Source organism: Pseudorasbora parva, chromosome 5 (assembly GCF_024679245.1).
Source record: "Pseudorasbora parva isolate DD20220531a chromosome 5, ASM2467924v1, whole genome shotgun sequence".
Classification (NCBI taxonomy): domain Eukaryota; kingdom Metazoa; phylum Chordata; class Actinopteri; order Cypriniformes; family Gobionidae; genus Pseudorasbora; species Pseudorasbora parva.
In genome coordinates this window covers 3,672,294-3,692,083 of record NC_090176.1, presented here as the reverse complement: position 1 = coordinate 3,692,083, position 19,790 = coordinate 3,672,294, and the positions used below count along the sequence as shown (strand labels likewise).

The 19,790-nt window shown below is 47.0% G+C and overlaps 14 non-coding genes across 14 annotated transcripts; all 14 read right to left on the bottom strand.

Moving 5' to 3' along the window:
- Positions 1-469: 469 nt before the first annotated feature.
- On the bottom strand, positions 470-542 carry trnar-ccu (transfer RNA arginine (anticodon CCU)). Its single transcript has one exon. It is a non-coding gene; the product is annotated as a tRNA-Arg (tRNA).
- A 725-nt stretch (positions 543-1,267) lies between these two features.
- On the bottom strand, positions 1,268-1,340 carry trnar-ccu (transfer RNA arginine (anticodon CCU)). The gene has a single exon. It is a non-coding gene; the product is annotated as a tRNA-Arg (tRNA).
- A 1,430-nt stretch (positions 1,341-2,770) lies between these two features.
- Positions 2,771-2,844, bottom strand: trnar-ccu (transfer RNA arginine (anticodon CCU)). The gene has a single exon. It is a non-coding gene; the product is annotated as a tRNA-Arg (tRNA).
- Positions 2,845-4,278: 1,434 nt separating this feature from the next.
- On the bottom strand, positions 4,279-4,351 carry trnar-ccu (transfer RNA arginine (anticodon CCU)). Its single transcript has one exon. It is a non-coding gene; the product is annotated as a tRNA-Arg (tRNA).
- Positions 4,352-6,526: 2,175 nt separating this feature from the next.
- trnar-ccu (transfer RNA arginine (anticodon CCU)) lies at positions 6,527-6,599 on the bottom strand. Its single transcript has one exon. It is a non-coding gene; the product is annotated as a tRNA-Arg (tRNA).
- A 1,430-nt stretch (positions 6,600-8,029) lies between these two features.
- Positions 8,030-8,102, bottom strand: trnar-ccu (transfer RNA arginine (anticodon CCU)). Its single transcript has one exon. It is a non-coding gene; the product is annotated as a tRNA-Arg (tRNA).
- A 1,145-nt stretch (positions 8,103-9,247) lies between these two features.
- On the bottom strand, positions 9,248-9,320 carry trnar-ccu (transfer RNA arginine (anticodon CCU)). The gene has a single exon. It is a non-coding gene; the product is annotated as a tRNA-Arg (tRNA).
- A 1,429-nt stretch (positions 9,321-10,749) lies between these two features.
- On the bottom strand, positions 10,750-10,822 carry trnar-ccu (transfer RNA arginine (anticodon CCU)). Its single transcript has one exon. It is a non-coding gene; the product is annotated as a tRNA-Arg (tRNA).
- Positions 10,823-12,254: 1,432 nt separating this feature from the next.
- Positions 12,255-12,327, bottom strand: trnar-ccu (transfer RNA arginine (anticodon CCU)). Its single transcript has one exon. It is a non-coding gene; the product is annotated as a tRNA-Arg (tRNA).
- Positions 12,328-13,050: 723 nt separating this feature from the next.
- On the bottom strand, positions 13,051-13,123 carry trnar-ccu (transfer RNA arginine (anticodon CCU)). Its single transcript has one exon. It is a non-coding gene; the product is annotated as a tRNA-Arg (tRNA).
- Positions 13,124-14,553: 1,430 nt separating this feature from the next.
- On the bottom strand, positions 14,554-14,626 carry trnar-ccu (transfer RNA arginine (anticodon CCU)). The gene has a single exon. It is a non-coding gene; the product is annotated as a tRNA-Arg (tRNA).
- A 1,429-nt stretch (positions 14,627-16,055) lies between these two features.
- trnar-ccu (transfer RNA arginine (anticodon CCU)) lies at positions 16,056-16,128 on the bottom strand. The gene has a single exon. It is a non-coding gene; the product is annotated as a tRNA-Arg (tRNA).
- A 1,429-nt stretch (positions 16,129-17,557) lies between these two features.
- Positions 17,558-17,630, bottom strand: trnar-ccu (transfer RNA arginine (anticodon CCU)). The gene has a single exon. It is a non-coding gene; the product is annotated as a tRNA-Arg (tRNA).
- A 1,431-nt stretch (positions 17,631-19,061) lies between these two features.
- trnar-ccu (transfer RNA arginine (anticodon CCU)) lies at positions 19,062-19,134 on the bottom strand. The gene has a single exon. It is a non-coding gene; the product is annotated as a tRNA-Arg (tRNA).
- Positions 19,135-19,790: the final 656 nt, after the last annotated feature.

The following is a 19,790-nucleotide window of genomic DNA, read 5'->3' as shown; positions in this document are numbered from 1 at the left end:
CTGAAAAGCACCCTAGACAGGACTCGAACCCACAAACATTGGCATAGGAGGCCAGTGACTTATCCATTAGGACACTGAGGCTGTAAAAAATAAGCCCTTGTATGCCCCATTTACTGCTGATTCCGTGACAACAATAGGCTTGGTATTTAATCAAGGCCAGCACACAAAGTAATCCAGATGAACAATTCATTTGCCAGGCCACCGGGCCACTCTGCTCGCCATAGAAGAGCTCCAATTCACAGGTGTTTTCAATAGAACTTGCGTTTAAGCACACACAAAATGGTCCTCAGTCACAGATGATATCTGGTGAAAATGATTATGGCTTCAGAATAGAAGTGCATTAGCTCTCCTTCAAATAGGAACAAGACACGTAAATAAGTAAAGTGGTCTTAGCAGAGGATGGTTTCGATCCATCGACCTCTGGGTTATGGGCCCAGCACGCTTCCGCTGCGCCACTCTGCTGTAAACCCACCCCAGATGGGACTCGAACCCACAATCCCTGGCTTAGGAGGCCAGTGCCTTATCCATTAGGCCACTGGGGCTGTTAAAGCCCATCTCTCGTGTGCCCCATTACTTCTGCTTCAGTGGCAACAAAAGGCTTGGCATTTACACATGGCCAGCACACAAAGATATCCACTGAGCGGCTGCTTCGACAGGCCACTGGGGTATGACTCGCTTGCTCTTCTAATTCTCCATCTCATTCAGGTGGCTCAGTCAATGAGGCATTTAAACAGGTCCTACACACAAAGATTTCTCAACAAGCGACTACTACACCAGCTTTCCAGAACATTGTGCAGTATTGTTATAGTTCCAGGACCAAGAGGCTCCAGGTTTTCACAAGCGGGATGTGGAAGTTGCTCTTAATTTGGGATAAAGCATGTAAATAAGAGAAGAAGCCTTAGCAGAGGATGGTTTCGATCCATCGACCTCTGGGTTATGGGCCCAGCACGCTTCCGCTGCGCCACTCTGCTTGTTATAGAAAAGCTCCCATTCACAGGTGTTTTCAAAATGACTTGTGTTTAGGCACACATGAAGTGCACATGAAGTAACACATGAAGTGCCTCTGCCAGAAAAGTCATTAATGAGATCAGGTGAAAGCAACAAAGGGTTTTTAGCTTTGAGCAGAGGCAGCTTTTCTTCAGCAAGGAACAGAACATTATATAAGTAAAAAAAAAAAAAAGAAAGTCTTAGCACAGGATGGTTTCGATCCATCGACCTCTGGGTTATGGGCCAAGCACGCTTCCGCTTCGCCACTCTGCTGTAAACCCACCCCAGATGGGACTTGAACCCACAATCCCTGGCTTAGGAGGCCAGTGCCTTATCCATTAGGCCACTGGGGCTGTTAAAGCCCATCTCTCGTGTGCCCCATTACTTCTGCTTCAGTGGCAACAAAAGGCTTGGCATTTACACATGGCCAGCACACAAAGATATCCACTGAGCGGCTACTTCGACAGGCCACTGGGGTATGACTCGCTTTCTCTTCTAATTCTCCATCTCATTCAGGTGGCTCAGTTAATGAGGCATTTAAACAGGTCCTACACACAAAGATTTCTCAACAAGCGACTACTACACCAGCTTTCCAGAACATTGTGCAGTATTGTTATAGTTCCAGGACCAAGAGGCTCCAGGTTTTCACAAGCGGGATGTGGAAGTTGCTCTTAATTTGGGATAAAGCATGTAAATAAGAGTAGAAGCCTTAGCAGAGGATGGTTTCGATCCATCGACCTCTGGGTTATGGGCCCAGCACGCTTCCGCTGCGCCACTCTGCTTGTTATAGAAAAGCTCCCATTCACAGGTGTTTTCAAAATGACTTGCGTTTAGGCACACATGAAGTGCACATGAAGTAACACATGAAGTGCCTCTGCCAGAAAAGTCATTAATGAGATAAGGTGAAAGCAACAAAGGGTTTTTAGCTTTGAGCAGAGGCAGCTTTTCTTCAGCAAGGAACAGAGCATTATATAAGTAAAAAAAAAAAAGAAAGTCTTAGCAGAGGATGGTTTCGATCCATCGACCTCTGGGTTATGGGCCCAGCACGCTTCCGCTGCGCCACTCTGCTCCTGGCGACACATGCGCCGTTCCCAGATGCTTTGGAAAGGACTTGTGTTTAGGCACACATCAAGTGCTCCTCTGTCATAAACGAGAACAGATGAAAACAACAAAGGGTTTTAGCATAGACCTGTGGCAGCTTTTCTTCAAGTGGGGACAGAGAATTTGCATAAGTAAAGAAGACTTAGCAGAGAATGGTTTCGATCCATCGACCTCTGGGTTATGGGCCCAGCACGCTTCCGCTGCGCCACTCTGCTGAAAACCACCCTAGACAGGACTCGAACCCACAAACATTGGCATAGGAGGCCAGTGACTTATCCATTAGGACACTGAGGCTGTAAAAAATATGCCCTTGTATGCCCCATTTACTGCTGATTCCGTGACAACAATAGGCTTGGTATTTAATCAAGGCCAGCACACAAAGTAATCCGGATGAACAATTCATTTACCAGGCCACCGGGCCACTCTGCTCGCCATAGAAGAGCTCCAATTCACAGGTGTTTTCAATAGGACTTGCGTTTAGGCACACACAAAGTGGTCCTCAGTCACAGATGATATCTGGTGAAAATGATTATGGCTTCAGAATAGAAGTGCATTAGCTCTTCTTCAAATAGGAACAAGACATGTAAATAAGTAAAGTGGTCTTAGCAGAGGATGGTTTCGATCCATCGACCTCTGGGTTATGGGCCCAGCACGCTTCCGCTGCGCCACTCTGTTGTAAACCCACCCCAGATGGGACTCGAACCCACAATCCCTGGCTTAGGAGGCCAGTGCCTTATCCAATCAGGCCACTGGGGCTGTTAAAGCCCATCTCTCGTGTGCCCCATTACTTCTGCTTCAGTGGCAACAAAAGGCTTGGCATTTACACATGGCCAGCACACAAAGATATCCACTGAGCGGCTACTTCGACAGGCCACTGGGGTATGACTCGCTTGCTCTTCTAATTCTCCATCTCATTCAGGTGGCTCAGTCAATGAGGCATTTAAACAGGTCCTACACACAAAGATTTCTCAACAAGCGACTACTACACCAGCTTTCCAGAACATTGAGCAGTATTGTTATAGTTCCAGGACCAAGAGGCTCCAGGTTTTCACAAGCGGGATGTGGAAGTTGCTCTTAATTTGGGATAAAGCATGTAAATAAGAGAAGAAGCCTTAGCAGAGGATGGTTTCGATCCATCGACCTCTGGGTTATGGGCCCAGCACGCTTCCGCTGCGCCACTCTGCTTGTTATAGAAAAGCTCCCATTCACAGGTGTTTTCAAAATGACTTGCGTTTAGGCACACATGAAGTGCACATGAAGTAACACATGAAGTGCCTCTGCCAGAAAAGTCATTAATGAGATCAGGTGAAAGCAACAAAGGGTTTTTAGCTTTGAGCAGAGGCAGCTTTTCTTCAGCAAGGAACAGAGCATTATATAAGTAAAAAAAAAAAAAGAGAAAGTCTTAGCAGAGGATTGTTTCGATCCATCGACCTCTGGGTTATGGGCCCAGCACGCTTCCGCTGCGCCACTCTGCTCCTGGCGACACATGCGCCGTTCCCAGATGCTTTGGAAAGGACTTGTGTTTAGGCACACATCAAGTGCTCCTCTGTCATAAACGAGAACAGATGAAAACAACAAAGGGTTTTAGCATAGACCTGTGGCAGCTTTTCTTCAAGTGGGGACAGAGAATTTGCATGAGTAAAGAAGACTTAGCAGAGGATGGTTTCGATCCATCGACCTCTGGGTTATGGGCCCAGCACGCTTCCGCTGCGCCACTCTGCTGAAAACCACCCTAGACAGGACTCGAACCCACAAACATTGGCATAGGAGGCCAGTGACTTATCCATTAGGACACTGGGGCTGTCAAAAATAAGCCCTTGTATGCCCCATTTACTGCTTGTTTCCCTGACAACAATAGGCTTGGTATTTAATCAAGGCCAGCACACAAAGTAATCCAGATGAACAATTCATTTACCAGGCCACCGGGCCACTCTGCTCGCCATAGAAGAGCTCCAATTCACAGGTGTTTTCAATAGGACTTGTGTTTAGGCACACACAAAGTGGTCCTCAGTCACAGATGATATCTGGTGAAAATGATTATGGCTTCAGAATAGAAGTGCATTAGCTCTTCTTCAAATAGGAACAAGACACGTAAATAAGTAAAGTGGTCTTAGCAGAGGATGGTTTCGATCCATCGACCTCTGGGTTATGGGCCCAGCACGCTTCCGCTGCGCCACTCTGCTGTAAACCCACCCCAGATGGGACTCGAACCCACAATCCCTGGCTTAGGAGGCCAGTGCCTTATCCATTAGGCCACTGGGGCTGTTAAAGCCCATCTCTCGTGTGCCCCATTACTTCTGCTTCAGTGACAACAAAAGGCTTGGCATTTACACATGGCCAGCACACAAAGTGATCCACTGAGCGGCTGCTTCGACAGGCCACTGGGGTATGACTCGCTTGCTCTTGTAATTCTCCATCTCATTCAGGTGGCTCAGTTAATGAGGCATTTAAACAGGTCCTACACACAAAGATTTCTCAACAAGCGACTACTACACCAGCTTTCCAGAACATTGTGCAGTATTGTTATAGTTCCAGGACCAAGAGGCTCCAGGTTTTCACAAGCGGGATGTGGAAGTTGCTCTTAATTTGGGATAAAGCATGTAAATAAGAGAAGAAGCCTTAGCAGAGGATGGTTTCGATCCATCGACCTCTGGGTTATGGGCCCAGCACGCTTCCGCTGCGCCACTCTGCTTTTTATAGAAAAGCTCCCATTCACACGTGTTTTCAAAATGACTTGCGTTTAGGCACACATGAAGTGCACATGAAGTAACACATGAAGTGCCTCTGCCAGAAAAGTCATTAATGAGATCAGGTGAAAGCAACAAAGGGTTTTTAGCTTTGAGCAGAGGCAGCTTTTCTTCAGCAAGGAACAGAGCATTATATAAGTAAAAAAAAAGAGAAAGTCTTAGCAGAGGATGGTTTCGATCCATCGACCTCTGGGTTATGGGCCCAGCACGCTTCCGCTGCGCCACTCTGCTCCTGGCGACACATGCGCCGTTCCCAGATGCTTTGGAAAGGACTTGTGTTTAGGCACACATCAAGTGCTCCTCTGTCATAAACGAGAACAGATGAAAACAACAAAGGGTTTTAGCATAGACCTGTGGCAGCTTTTCTTCAAGTGGGGACAGAGAATTTGCATAAGTAAAGAAGACTTAGCAGAGGATGGTTTCGATCCATCGACCTCTGGGTTATGGGCCAAGCACGCTTCCGCTGCGCCACTCTGCTGAAAACCACCCTAGACAGGACTCGAACCCACAAACATTGGCATAGGAGGCCAGTGACTTATCCATTAGGACACTGAGGCTGTAAAAAATAAGCCCTTGTATGCCCCATTTACTGCTGATTCCGTGACAACAATAGGCTTGGTATTTAATCAAGGCCAGCCCACAAAGTAATCCAGATGAACAATTCATTTACCAGGCCACCGGGCCACTCTGCTCGCCATAGAAGAGCTCCAATTCACAGGTGTTTTCAAAATGACTTGCGTTTAGGCACACATGAAGTGCACATGAAGTAACACATGAAGTGCCTCTGCCAGAAAAGTCATTAATGAGATCAGGTGAAAGCAACAAAGGGTTTTTAGCTTTGAGCAGAGGCAGCTTTTCTTCAGCAAGGAACAGAGCATTATATAAGTAAAAAAAAAAGAAAGTCTTAGCAGAGGATGGTTTCGATCCATCGACCTCTGGGTTATGGGCCCAGCACGCTTCCGCTGCGCCACTCTGCTCCTGGCGTCACATGCGCCGTTCCCAGATGCTTTGGAAAGGACTTGTGTTTAGGCACACATCAAGTGCTCCTCTGTCATAAACGAGAACAGATGAAAACAACAAAGGGTTTTAGCATAGACCTGTGGCAGCTTTTCTTCAAGTGGGGAAAGAGAATTTGCATAAGTAAAGAAGACTTAGCAGAGAATGGTTTCGATCCATCGACCTCTGGGTTAAGGGCCCAGCACGCTTCCGCTGCGCCACTCTGCTGAAAATCACCCTAGACAGGACTCGAACCCACAAACATTGGCATAGGAGGCCAGTGACTTATCCATTAGGACAATGGGGCTGTCAAAAATAAGCCCTTGTATGCCCCATTTACTGCTGATTTCGTGACAACAATAGGCTTGGTATTTAATCAAGGCCAGCACACAAAGTAATCCAGATGAACAATTCATTTACCAGGCCACCGGGCAACTCTGCTCGCCATAGAAGAGCTCCAATTCACAGGTGTTTTCAATAGGACTTGCGTTTAGGCACACACAAAGTGGTCCTCAGTCACAGATGATATCTGGTGAAAATGATTATGGCTTCAGAATAGAAGTGCATTAGCTCTTCTTCAAATAGGAACAAGACACGTAAATAAGTAAAGTGGTCTTAGCAGAGGATGGTTTCGATCCATCGACCTCTGGGTTATGGGCCCAGCACGCTTCCGCTGCGCCACTCTGCTGTAAACCCACCCCAGATGGGACTTGAACCCACAATCCCTGGCTTAGGAGGCCAGTGCCTTATCCATTAGGCCACTGGGGCTGTTAAAGCCCATCTCTCGTGTGCCCCATTACTTCTGCTTCAGTGGCAACAAAAGGCTTGGCATTTACACATGGCCAGCACACAAAGATATCCACTGAGCGGCTACTTCGACAGGCCACTGGGGTATGACTCGCTTTCTCTTCTAATTCTCCATCTCATTCAGGTGGCTCAGTTAATGAGGCATTTAAACAGGTCCTACACACAAAGATTTCTCAACAAGCGACTACTACACCAGCTTTCCAGAACATTGTGCAGTATTGTTATAGTTCCAGGACCAAGAGGCTCCAGGTTTTCACAAGCGGGATGTGGAAGTTGCTCTTAATTTGGGATAAAGCATGTAAATAAGAGTAGAAGCCTTAGCAGAGGATGGTTTCGATCCATCGACCTCTGGGTTATGGGCCCAGCACGCTTCCGCTGCGCCACTCTGCTTGTTATAGAAAAGCTCCCATTCACAGGTGTTTTCAAAATGACTTGCGTTTAGGCACACATGAAGTGCACATGAAGTAACACATGAAGTGCCTCTGCCAGAAAAGTCATTAATGAGATCAGGTGAAAGCAACAAAGGGTTTTTAGCTTTGAGCAGAGGCAGCTTTTCTTCAGCAAGGAACAGAGCATTATATAAGTAAAAAAAAGAAAGAAAGTCTTAGCAGAGGATGGTTTCGATCCATCGACCTCTGGGTTATGGGCCCAGCACGCTTCCGCTGCGCCACTCTGCTCCTGGCGACACATGCGCCGTTCCCAGATGCTTTGGAAAGGACTTGTGTTTAGGCACACATCAAGTGCTCCTCTGTCATAAACAAGAACAGATGAAAACAACAAAGGGTTTTAGCATAGACCTGTGGCAGCTTTTCTTCAAGTGGGGACAGAGAATTTGCATAAGTAAAGAAGACTTAGCAGAGGATGGTTTCGATCCATCGACCTCTGGGTTATGGGCCCAGCACGCTTCCGCTGCGCCACTCTGCTGAAAACCACCCTAGACAGGACTCGAACCCACAAACATTGGCATAGGAGGCCAGTGACTTATCCATTAGGACACTGAGGCTGTAAAAAATATGCCCTTGTATGCCCCATTTACTGCTGATTCCGTGACAACAATAGGCTTGGTATTTAATCAAGGCCAGCACACAAAGTAATCCGGATGAACAATTCATTTACCAGGCCACCGGGCCACTCTGCTCGCCATAGAAGAGCTCCAATTCACAGGTGTTTTCAATAGGACTTGCGTTTAGGCACACACAAAGTGGTCCTCAGTCACAGATGATATCTGGTGAAAATGATTATGGCTTCAGAATAGAAGTGCATTAGCTCTTCTTCAAATAGGAACAAGACATGTAAATAAGTAAAGTGGTCTTAGCAGAGGATGGTTTCCATCCATCGACCTCTGGGTTATGGGCCCAGCACGCTTCCGCTGCGCCACTCTGTTGTAAACCCACCCCAGATGGGACTCGAACCCACAATCCCTGGCTTAGGAGGCCAGTGCCTTATCCATTAGGCCACTGGGGCTGTTAAAGCCCATCTCTCGTGTGCCCCATTACTTCTGCTTCAGTGGCAACAAAAGGCTTGGCATTTACACATGGCCAGCACACAAAGATATCCACTGAGCGGCTACTTCGACAGGCCACTGGGGTATGACTCGCTTGCTCTTCTAATTCTCCATCTCATTCAGGTGGCTCAGTCAATGAGGCATTTAAACAGGTCCTACACACAAAGATTTCTCAACAAGCGACTACTACACCAGCTTTCCAGAACATTGAGCAGTATTGTTATAGTTCCAGGACCAAGAGGCTCCAGGTTTTCACAAGCGGGATGTGGAAGTTGCTCTTAATTTGGGATAAAGCATGTAAATAAGAGAAGAAGCCTTAGCAGAGGATGGTTTCGATCCATCGACCTCTGGGTTATGGGCCCAGCACGCTTCCGCTGCGCCACTCTGCTCCTGGCGACACATGCGCCGTTCCCAGATGCTTTGGAAAGGACTTGTGTTTAGGCACACATTAAGTGCTCCTCTGTCATAAACGAGAACAGATGAAAACAACAAAGGGTTTTAGCATAGACCTGTGGCAGCTTTTCTTCAAGTGGGGACAGAGAATTTGCATGAGTAAAGAAGACTTAGCAGAGGATGGTTTCGATCCATCGACCTCTGGGTTATGGGCCCAGCACGCTTCCGCTGCGCCACTCTGCTGAAAACCACCCTAGACAGGACTCGAACCCACAAACATTGGCATAGGAGGCCAGTGACTTATCCATTAGGACACTGGGGCTGTCAAAAATAAGCCCTTTGTATGCCCCATTTACTGCTTGTTTCCCTGACAACAATAGGCTTGGTATTTAATCAAGGCCAGCACACAAAGTAATCCAGATGAACAATTCATTTACCAGGCCACCGGGCCACTCTGCTCGCCATAGAAGAGCTCCAATTCACAGGTGTTTTCAATAGGACTTGTGTTTAGGCACACACAAAGTGGTCCTCAGTCACAGATGATATCTGGTGAAAATGATTATGGCTTCAGAATAGAAGTGCATTAGCTCTTCTTCAAATAGGAACAAGACACGTAAATAAGTAAAGTGGTCTTAGCAGAGGATGGTTTCGATCCATCGACCTCTGGGTTATGGGCCCAGCACGCTTCCGCTGCGCCACTCTGCTGTAAACCCACCCCAGATGGGACTCGAACCCACAATCCCTGGCTTAGGAGGCCAGTGCCTTATCCATTAGGCCACTGGGGCTGTTAAAGCCCATCTCTCGTGTGCCCCATTACTTCTGCTTCAGTGACAACAAAAGGCTTGGCATTTACACATGGCCAGCACACAAAGTCATCCACTGAGCGGCTGCTTCGACAGGCCACTGGGGTATGACTCGCTTGCTCTTGTAATTCTCCATCTCATTCAGGTGGCTCAGTTAATGAGGCATTTAAACAGGTCATACACACAAAGATTTCTCAACAAGCGACTACTACACCAGCTTTCCAGAACATTGTGCAGTATTGTTATAGTTCCAGGACCAAGAGGCTCCAGGTTTTCACAAGCGGGATGTGGAAGTTGCTCTTAATTTGGGATAAAGCATGTAAATAAGAGAAGAAGCCTTAGCAGAGGATGGTTTCGATCCATCGACCTCTGGGTTATGGGCCCAGCACGCTTCCGCTGCGCCACTCTGCTTTTTATAGAAAAGCTCCCATTCACACGTGTTTTCAAAATGACTTGCGTTTAGGCACACATGAAGTGCACATGAAGTAACACATGAAGTGCCTCTGCCAGAAAAGTCATTAATGAGATCAGGTGAAAGCAACAAAGGGTTTTTAGCTTTGAGCAGAGGCAGCTTTTCTTCAGCAAGGAACAGAGCATTATATAAGTAAAAAAAAAGAGAAAGTCTTAGCAGAGGATGGTTTCGATCCATCGACCTCTGGGTTATGGGCCCAGCACGCTTCCGCTGCGCCACTCTGCTCCTGGCGACACATGCGCCGTTCCCAGATGCTTTGGAAAGGACTTGTGTTTAGGCACACATCAAGTGCTCCTCTGTCATAAACGAGAACAGATGAAAACAACAAAGGGTTTTAGCATAGACCTGTGGCAGCTTTTCTTCAAGTGGGGACAGAGAATTTGCATAAGTAAAGAAGACTTAGCAGAGGATGGTTTCGATCCATCGACCTCTGGGTTATGGGCCAAGCACGCTTCCGCTGCGCCACTCTGCTGAAAACCACCCTAGACAGGACTCGAACCCACAAACATTGGCATAGGAGGCCAGTGACTTATCCATTAGGACACTGAGGCTGTAAAAAATAAGCCCTTGTATGCCCCATTTACTGCTGATTCCGTGACAACAATAGGCTTGGTATTTAATCAAGGCCAGCACACAAAGTAATCCAGATGAACAATTCATTTACCAGGCCACCGGGCCACTCTGCTCGCCATAGAAGAGCTCCAATTCACAGGTGTTTTCAATAGGACTTGCGTTTAGGCACACACAAAGTGGTCCTCAGTCACAGATGATATCTGGTGAAAATGATTATGGCTTCAGAATAGAAGTGCATTAGCTCTTCTTCAAATAGGAACAAGACACGTAAATAAGTAAAGTGGTCTTAGCAGAGGATGGTTTCGATCCATCGACCTCTGGGTTATGGGCCCAGCACGCTTCCGCTGCGCCACTCTGCTGTAAACCCACCCCAGATGGGACTCGAACCCACAATCCCTGGCTTAGGAGGCCAGTGCCTTATCCATTAGGCCACTGGGGCTGTTAAAGCCCATCTCTCGTGTGCCCCATTACTTCTGCTTCAGTGACAACAAAAGGCTTGTCATTAACACATGGCCAGCACACAAAGTGATCCACTGAGCGGCTGCTTCGACAGGCCACTGGGGTATGACTCGCTTGCTCTTCTAATTCTCCATCTCATTCAGGTGGCTCAGTTAATGAGGCATTTAAACAGGTCCTACACACAAAGATTTCTCAACAAGCGACTACTACACCAGCTTTCCAGAACATTGTGCAGTATTGTTATAGTTCCAGGACCAAGAGGCTCCAGGTTTTCACAAGCGGGATGTGGAAGTTGCTCTTAATTTGGGATAAAGCATGTAAATAAGAGAAGAAGCCTTAGCAGAGGATGGTTTCGATCCATCGACCTCTGGGTTATGGGCCCAGCACGCTTCCGCTGCGCCACTCTGCTTGTTATAGAAAAGCTCCCATTCACACGTGTTTTCAAAATGACTTGCGTTTAGGCACACATGAAGTGCACATGAAGTAACACATGAAGTGCCTCTGCCAGAAAAGTCATTAATGAGATCAGGTGAAAGCAACAAAGGGTTTTTAGCTTTGAGCAGAGGCAGCTTTTCTTCAGCAAGGAACAGAGCATTATATAAGTAAAAAAAAAAAAAAGAAAGTCTTAGCAGAGGATGGTTTCGATCAATCGACCTCTGGGTTATGGGCCCAGCACGCTTCCGCTGCGCCACTCTGCTCCTGGCGACACATGCGCCATTCCCAGATGCTTTGGAAAGGACTTGTGTTTAGGCACACATCAAGTGCTCCTCTGTCATAAACGAGAACAGATGAAAACAGCAAAGGGTTTTAGCATAGACCTGTGGCAGCTTTTCTTCAAGTGGGGACAGAGAATTTGCATAAGTAAAGAAGACTTAGCAGAGGATGGTTTCGATCCATCGACCTCTGGGTTATGGGCCCAGCACGCTTCCGCTGCGCCACTCTGCTGAAAACCACCCTAGACAGGACTCGAACCCACAAACATTGGCATAGGAGGCCAGTGACTTATCCATTAGGACACTGAGGCTGTAAAAAATAAGCCCTTGTATGCCCCATTTACTGCTGATTCCGTGACAACAATAGGCTTGGTATTTAATCAAGGCCAGCACACAAAGTAATCCAGATGAACAATTCATTTACCAGGCCACCGGGCCACTCTGCTCGCCATAGAAGAGCTCCAATTCACAGGTGTTTTCAATAGGACTTGCGTTTAGGCACACACAAAGTGGTCCTCAGTCACAGATGATATCTGGTGAAAATGATTATGGCTTCAGAATAGAAGTGCATTAGCTCTCCTTCAAATAGGAACAAGACACGTAAATAAGTAAAGTGGTCTTAGCAGAGGATGGTTTCGATCCATCGACCTCTGGGTTATGGGCCCAGCACGCTTCCGCTGCGCCACTCTGCTGTAAACCCACCCCAGATGGGACTCGAACCCACAATCCCTGGCTTAGGAGGCCAGTGCCTTATCGATTAGGCAACTGGGGCTGTTGAAGCCCATCTCTCGTGTGCCCCATTACTTCTGCTTCAGTGGCAACAAAAGGCTTGGCATTTACACATGGCCAGCACACAAAGATATCCACTGAGCGGCTACTTCGACAGGCCACTGGGGTATGACTCGCTTGCTCTTCTAATTCTCCATCTCATTCAGGTGGCTCAGTCAATGAGGCATTTAAACAGGTCCTACAAACAAAGATTTCTCAACAAGCGACTACTACACCAGCTTTCCAGAACATTGTGCAGTATTGTTATAGTTCCAGGACCAAGAGGCTCCAGGTTTTCACAAGCGGGATGTGGAAGTTGCTCTTAATTTGGGATAAAGCATGTAAATAAGAGAAGAAGCCTTAGCAGAGGATGGTTTCGATCCATCGACCTCTGGGTAATGGGCCCAGCACGCTTCCGCTGCGCCACTCTGCTTGTTATAGAAAAGCTCCCATTCACAGGTGTTTTCAAAATGACTTGCGTTTAGGCACACATGAAGTGCACATGAAGTAACACATGAAGTGCCTCTGCCAGAAAAGTCATTAATGAGATCAGGTGAAAGCAACAAAGGGTTTTTAGCTTTGAGCAGAGGCAGCTTTTCTTCAGCAAGGAACAGAACATTATATAAGTAAAAAAAAAAAAGAAAGTCTTAGCACAGGATGGTTTCGATCCATCGACCTCTGGGTTATGGGCCCAGCACGCTTCTGCTTCGCCACTCTGCTGTAAACCCACCCCAGATGGGACTCGAACCCACAATCCCTGGCTTAGGAGGCCAGTGCCTTATCCATTAGGCCACTGGGGCTGTTAAAGCCCATCTCTCGTGTGCCCCATTACTTTTGCTTCAGTGGCAACAAAAGGCTTGGCATTTACACATGGCCAGCACACAAAGATATCCACTGAGCGGCTACTTCGACAGGCCACTGGGGTATGACTCGCTTGCTCTTCTAATTCTCCATCTCATTCAGGTGGCTCAGTTAATGCGGCATTTAAACAGGTCCTACACACAAAGATTTCTCAACAAGCGACTACTACACCAGCTTTCCAGAACATTGTGCAGTATTGTTATAGTTCCAGGACCAAGAGGCTCCAGGTTTTCACAAGCGGGATGTGGAAGTTGCTCTTAATTTGGGATAAAGCATGTAAATAAGAGTAGAAGCCTTAGCAGAGGATGGTTTCGATCCATCGACCTCTGGGTTATGGGCCCAGCACGCTTCCGCTGCGCCACTCTGCTTGTTATAGAAAAGCTCCCATTCACCGGTGTTTTCAAAATGACTTGCGTTTAGGCACACATGAAGTGCACATGAAGTAACACATGAAGTGCCTCTGCCAGAAAAGTCATTAATGAGATCAGGTGAAAGCAACAAAGGGTTTTTAGCTTTGAGCAGAGGCAGCTTTTCTTCAGCAAGGAACAGAGCATTATATAAGTAAAAAAAAAAAAGAAAGTCTTAGCAGAGGATGGTTTCGATCCATCGACCTCTGGGTTATGGGCCCAGCACGCTTCCGCTCCGCCACTCTGCTCCTGGCGACACATGCGCCGTTCCCAGATGCTTTGGAAAGGACTTGTGTTTAGGCACACATCAAGTGCTCCTCTGTCATAAACGAGAACAGATGAAAACAACAAAGGGTTTTAGCATAGACCTGTGGCAGCTTTTCTTCAAGTGGGGACAGAGAATTTGCATAAGTAAAGAAGACTTAGCAGAGGATGGTTTCGATCCATCGACCTCTGGGTTATGGGCCCAGCACGCTTCCGCTGCGCCACTCTGCTGAAAACCACCCTAGACAGGACTCGAACCCACAAACATTGGCATATGAGGCCAGTGACTTATCCATTAGGACACTGAGGCTGTAAAAAATAAGCCCTTGTATGCCCCATTTACTGCTGATTCCATGACAACAATAGGCTTAGTATTTAATCAAGGCCAGCACACAAAGTAATCCAGATGAACAATTCATTTACCAGGCCACCGGGCCACTCTGCTCGCCATAGAAGAGCTCCGATTCACAGGTGTTTTCAATAGGACTTGCGTTTAGGCACACACAAAGTGGTCCTCAGTCACAGATGATATCTGGTGAAAATGATTATGGCTTCAGAATAAAAGTGCATTAGCTCTTCTTCAAATAGGAACAAGACACGTAAATAAGTAAAGTGGTTTTAGCAGAGGATGGTTTCGATCCATCGACCTCTGGGTTATGGGCCCAGCACGCTTCCGCTGCGCCACTCTGCTGTAAACCCACCCCAGATGGGACTCGAACCCACAATCCCTGGCTTAGGAGGCCAGTGCCTTATCCATTAGGCCACTGGCGCTGTTAAAGCCCATCTCTCGTGTGCCCCATTACTTCTGCTTCAGTGGCAACAAAAGGCTTGGCATTTACACATGGCCAGCACACAAAGATATCCACTGAGCGGCTACTTCGACAGGCCACTGGGGTATGACTCGCTTGCTCTTCTAATTCTCCATCTCATTCAGGTGGCTCAGTCAATGAGGCATTTAAACAGGTCCTACACACAAAGATTTCTCAACAAGCGATTACTACACCAGCTTTCCAGAACATTGTGCAGTATTGTTATAGTTCCAGGACCAAGAGGCTCCAGGTTTTCACAAGCGGGATGTGGAAGTTGCTCTTAATTTGGGATAAAGCATGTAAATAAGAGAAGAAGCCTTAGCAGAGGATGATTTCGATCCATCGACCTCTGGGTTATGGGCCCAGCACGCTTCCGCTGCGCCACTCTGCTTGTTATAGAAAAGCTCCCATTCACAGGTGTTTTCAAAATGACTTGCGTTTAGGCACACATGAAGTGCACATGAAGTAACACATGAAGTGCCTCTGCCAGAAAAGTCATTAATGAGATCAGGTGAAAGCAACAAAGGGTTTTTAGCTTTGAGCAGAGGCAGCTTTTCTTCAGCAAGGAACAGAGCATTATATAAGTAAAAAAAAAAAGAAAGTCTTAGCAGAGGATGGTTTCGATCCATCGACCTCTGGGTTATGGGCCCAGCACGCTTCCGCTGCGCCACTCTGCTCCTGGCGACACATGCGCCGTTCCCAGATGCTTTGGAAAGGACTTGTGTTTAGGCACACATCAAGTGCTCCTCTGTCATAAACGAGAACAGATGAAAACAACAAAGGGTTTTAGCATAGACCTGTGGCAGCTTTTCTTCAAGTGGGGACAGAGAATTTGCATAAGTAAAGAAGACTTAGCAGAGAATGGTTTCGATCCATCGACCTCTGGGTTATGGGCCCAGCACGCTTCCGCTGCGCCACTCTGCTGAAAATCACCCTAGACAGGACTCGAACCCACAAACATTGGCATAGGAGGCCAGTGACTTATCCATTAGGACAATGGGGCTGTCAAAAATAAGCCCTTGTATGCCCCATTTACTGCTGATTCCGTGACAACAATAGGCTTGGTATTTAATCAAGGCCAGCACACAAAGTAATCCAGATGAACAATTCATTTACCAGGCCACCGGGCAACTCTGCTCGCCATAGAAGAGCTCCAATTCACAGGTGTTTTCAATAGGACTTGCGTTTAGGCACACACAAAGTGGTCCTCAGTCACAGATGATATCTGGTGAAAATGATTATGGCTTCAGAATAGAAGTGCATTAGCTCTTCTTCAAATAGGAACAAGACACGTAAATAAGTAAAGTGGTCTTAGCAGAGGATGGTTTCGATCCATCGACCTCTGGGTTATGGGCCCAGCACGCTTCCGCTGCGCCACTCTGCTGTAAACCCACCCCAGATGGGACTCGAACCCACAATCCCTGGCTTAGGAGGCCAGTGCCTTATCCATTAGGCCACTGGGGCTGTTAAAGCCAATCTCTCGTGTGCCCCATTACTTCTGCTTCAGTGACAACAAAAGGCTTGGCATTTACACATGGCCAGCACACAAAGTGATCCACTGAGCGGCTACTTCGACAGGCCACTGGGGTATGACTCGCTTGCTCTTCTAATTCTCCATCTCATTCAGGTGGCTCAGTTAATGAGGCATTTAAACAGGTCCTACACACAAAGATTTCTCAACAAGCGACTACTACACCAGCTTTCCAGAACATTGTGCAGTATTGTTATAGTTCCAGGACCAAGAGGCTCCAGGTTTTCACAAGCGGGATGTGGAAGTTGCTCTTAATTTGGGATAAAGCATGTAAATAAGAGAAGAAGCCTTAGCAGAGGATGGTTTCGATCCATCGACCTCTGGGTTATGGGCCCAGCACGCTTCCGCTGCGCCACTCTGCTTTTTATAGAAAAGCTCCCATTCACACGTGTTTTCAAAATGACTTGCGTTTAGGCACACATGAAGTGCACATGAAGTAACACATGAAGTGCCTCTGCCAGAAAAGTCATTAATGAGATCAGGTGAAAGCAACAAAGGGTTTTTAGCTTTGAGCAGAGGCAGCTTTTCTTCAGCAAGGAACAGAGCATTATATAAGTAAAAAAAAAAGAGAAAGTCTTATCAGAGGATGTTTCGATCCATCGACCTCTGGGTTATGGGCCCAGCACGCTTCCGCTGCGCCACTCTGCTCCTGGCGACACATGCGCCGTTCCCAGATGCTTTGGAAAGGACTTGTGTTTAGGCACACATCAAGTGCTCCTCTGTCATAAACTAGAACAGATGAAAACAACAAAGGGTTTTAGCATAGACCTGTGGCAGCTTTTCTTCAAGTGGGGACAGAGAATTTGCATAAGTAAAGAAGACTTAGCAGAGGATGGTTTCGATCCATCGACCTCTGGGTTATGGGCCCAGCACGCTTCCGCTGCGCCACTCTGCTGAAAACCACCCTAGACAGGACTCGAACCCACAAATATTGGCATAGGAGGCCAGTGACTTATCCATTAGGACACTGAGGTTGTAAAAAATAACCCCTTGTATGCCCCATTTACTGCTGATTCCGTGACAACAATAGGCTTGGTACTTAATCAAGGCCAGCACACAAAGTAATCCAGATGAACAATTCATTTACCAGGCCACCGGGCCACTCTGCTCGCCATAGAAGAGCTCCAATTCACAGGTGTTTTCAATAGGACTTGCGTTTAGGCACACACAAAGTGGTCCTCAGTCACAGATGATATCTGGTGAAAATGATTATGGCTTCAGAATAGAAGTGCATTAGCTCTTCTTCAAATAGGAACAAGACACGTAAATAAGTAAAGTGGTCTTAGCAGAGGATGGTTTCGATCCATCGACCTCTGGGTTATGGGCCCAGGACGCTTCCGCTGCGCCACTCTGCTGTAAACCCACCCCAGATGGGACTCAAACCCACAATCCCTGGCTTAGGAGGCCAATGCCTTATCCATTAGGCCACTGGGGCTGTTAAAGCCCATCTCTCGTGTTCCCCATTACTTCTGCTTCAGTGACAAAAAAAGGCTTGGCATTTACACATGGCCAGCACACAAAGTGATCCACTGAGCGGCTGCTTCGACAGGCCACTGGGGTATGACTCGCTTGCTCTTCTAATTCTCCATCTCATTCAGGTGGCTCAGTTAATGAGGCATTTAAACAGGTCCTACACACAAAGATTTCTCAACAAGCGACTACTACACCAGCTTTCCAGAACATTTTGCAGTATTGTTATAGTTCCAGGACCAAGAGGCTCCAGGTTTTCACAAGCGGGATATGGAAGTTGCTCTTAATTTGGGATAAAGCATGTAAATAAGAGAAGAAGCCTTAGCAGAGGATGGTTTCGATCCATCGACCTCTGGGTTATGGGCCCAGCACGCTTCCGCTGCGCCACTCTGCTTGTTATAGAAAAGCTCCCATTCACAGGTGTTTTCAAAATGACTTGCGTTTAGGCACACATGAAGTGCACATGAAGTAACACATGAAGTGCCTCTGCCAGAAAAGTCATTAATGAGATCAGGTGAAAGCAACAAAGGGTTTTTAGCTTTGAGCAGAGGCAGCTTTTCTTCAGCAAGGAACAGAGCATTATATAAGTAAAAAAAAAAAAAGAAAGTCTTAGCAGAGGATGGTTTCGATCCATCGACCTCTGGGTTATGGGCCCAGCACGCTTCCGCTGCGCCACTCTGCTCCTGGCGACACATGCGCCGTTCCCAGATGCTTTGGAAAGGACTTGTGTTTAGGCACACATCAAGTGCTCCTCTGTCATAAACGAGAACAGATGAAAACAACAAAGGGTTTTAGCATAGACCTGTGGCAGCGTTTCTTCAAGTGGGGACAGAGAATTTGCATAAGTAGAGAAGACTTAGCAGAGGATGGTTTCGATCCATCGAACTCTGGGTTATGCGCCCAGCACGCTTCCGCTGCGCCACTCTGCTGAAAACCACCCTAGACAGGACTCGAACCCACAAACATTGGCATAGGAGGCCAGTGACTTATCCATTAGGACACTGGGGCTGTCAAAAAAAAGCCCTTGTATGCCCCATTTACTGCTGATTCCGTGAAAACAATAGGCTTGGTATTTAATCAAGGCCAGCACACAAAGTAATCCAGATGAACAATTCATTTACCAGGCCACCGGGCCACTCTGCTCGCCATAGAAGAGCTCCAATTCACAGGTGTTTTCAATAGGACTTGCGTTTAGGCACACACAAAGTGGTCCTCAGTCACAGATGATATCTGGTGAAAATGATTATGGCTTCAGAATAGAAGTGCATTAGCTCTTCTTCAAATAGGAAAAAGACACGTATATAAGTAAAGTGGTCTTAGCAGAGGATGGTTTCGATCCATCGACCTCTGGGTTATGGGCCCAGCACGCTTCCGCTGCGCCACTCTGCTGTAAAGCCACCCCAGATGGGACTCGAACCCACAATCCCTGGCTTAGGAGGCCAGTGCCTTATCCATTAGGCCACTGGGGCTGTTAAAGCCCATCTCTCGTGTGCCCCATTACTTCTGCTTCAGTGACAATAAAAGGCTTGGCATTTACACATGGCCAGCACACAAAGTGATCCACTGAGCGGCTACTTCGACAGGCCACTGGGGTATGACTCGCTTGCTCTTCTAATTCTCCATCTCATTCAGGTGGCTCAGTCAATGAGGCATTTAAACAAGTCCTACACACAAAGATTTCTCAACAAGCGACTACTACACCAGCTTTCCAGAACATTGTGCAGTATTGTTATAGTTCCAGGACCAAGAGGCTCCAGGTTTTCACAAGCGGGATGTGGAAGTTGCTCTTAATTTGGGATAAAGCATGTAAATAAGAGAAGAAGCCTTAGCAGAGGATGGTTTCGATCCATCGACCTCTGGGTTATGGGCCCAGCACGCTTCCGCTGCGCCACTCTGCTTGTTATAGAAAAGCTCCCATTCACAGGTGTTTTCAAAATGACTTGCGTTTAGGCACACATGAAGTGCACATGAAGTAACACATGAAGTGCCTCTGCCAGAAAAGTCATTAATGAGATCAGGTGAAAGCAACAAAGGGTTTTTAGCTTTGAGCAGAGGCAGCTTTTCTTCAGCAAGGAACAGAACATTATATAAGTAAAAAAAAAAAAAGAAAGTCTTAGCACAGGAT